This window comes from Aplysia californica, unplaced genomic scaffold (assembly GCF_000002075.1).
Source record: "Aplysia californica isolate F4 #8 unplaced genomic scaffold, AplCal3.0 scaffold00115, whole genome shotgun sequence".
Taxonomy (NCBI): domain Eukaryota; kingdom Metazoa; phylum Mollusca; class Gastropoda; order Aplysiida; family Aplysiidae; genus Aplysia; species Aplysia californica.
The window spans coordinates 456336-457428 of NW_004797385.1; the positions used below are offsets into that span (position 1 = coordinate 456336).

At 43.2% G+C, this 1093-nt stretch overlaps 1 protein-coding gene across 1 annotated transcript in view; it reads right to left on the bottom strand.

The window, feature by feature from the left end:
- Window positions 1–1093, bottom strand: part of LOC101851571 (probable serine/threonine-protein kinase DDB_G0267686) — a 12008-nt gene that overhangs the window by 9104 nt on the left and 1811 nt on the right. The gene's annotated exons all lie outside the window — the stretch shown is intronic.

Genomic DNA, 1093 nt, shown 5'->3' on the forward strand with positions numbered 1-1093 from the left:
CTCTCTCTCTCTGAACCTGTTTTCCCCACGTTTTGTTTTTCTTGTTTTCTTCTTGTTTTTTTTGGTTTGGTTTTGTTTGGTTTTGCCTTTTTTTAAATTTGAGGGTCATGGAATTTGGCTGGATATCCTCGATCGTTCACTAATGACGCAACGGTTCTGTGCGGAAAGACTTGTGTGTTCAGCAGGAATGTTTGGAAGCGCAGTCAGAAGTTTTGCACACGGTACTCCACTGAAAAACTTAGTCATGTTGAGTAGGCCCACGTCCTGGTTATCTCACCTGACTCAGTTCAGCGCCCTGGGGAAAAATAGCACCCCCTTCTTTAGTTTAATTTAGTTTTCGCAAGAGTTTTACGGCTCTTGCAACACAATAAGTTCATATAAGATAAGTGCCGAAGAATAGATGCGTTACAAGAGAGTAACATACACAAGAAAGAAGGAGACAGGTGCCGTAAAACTCTTACTAAAACTAAACTAGATAGATGTATAATAGGAAAGGAGCAAACCACTCAAGAGCACCCGCCAACCACCCACTCCCCCTTCTTTAATAACTTCTGTAGGTGGGTGGTTGGTGTGCGCCACTGATAGGTCCTACTTCTTTTCTTTCTTTCCCTGTTGTTTCTGTCTGTCTGTCTGTCTGTCTGTCTGTCTGTCTGTCTGTCTGTCTGTCTTGCTTCTTCCCTGCACTAAATGACCATTACTGTGAATGTCGATGTGGCTTCTATTTACTCGAACTCAAAACTAGTTTCCTGAACTGACTCGGCGCGCTGTTGAGAAGAAGCAAACCTTTGATAACTTCTGTCGCTGGGTGGTTGAAGGGTGTCTCTGGTAGATCCAGCTCATTCTTTTCGCTCCCTCTGTTGTTGCTTTCTCTTTCTGTCTTACTTTTCCCCGCTCTAAGTGACCGTAGTAGTGGCCTATACCATACAAGTGGAGAAAGGCATTAATGACGATGAAGTGGCCGTAGTTATAGTGCCTCTGTGCTTCTCGTTATTGAAACGAAACACTTATAATGATTTCTGTCGTTGAACTCTGGCTAGTGGTGGGCAAAATCCGGATAACACATCCGTATAACCGAATAATTCTCAATGAAACA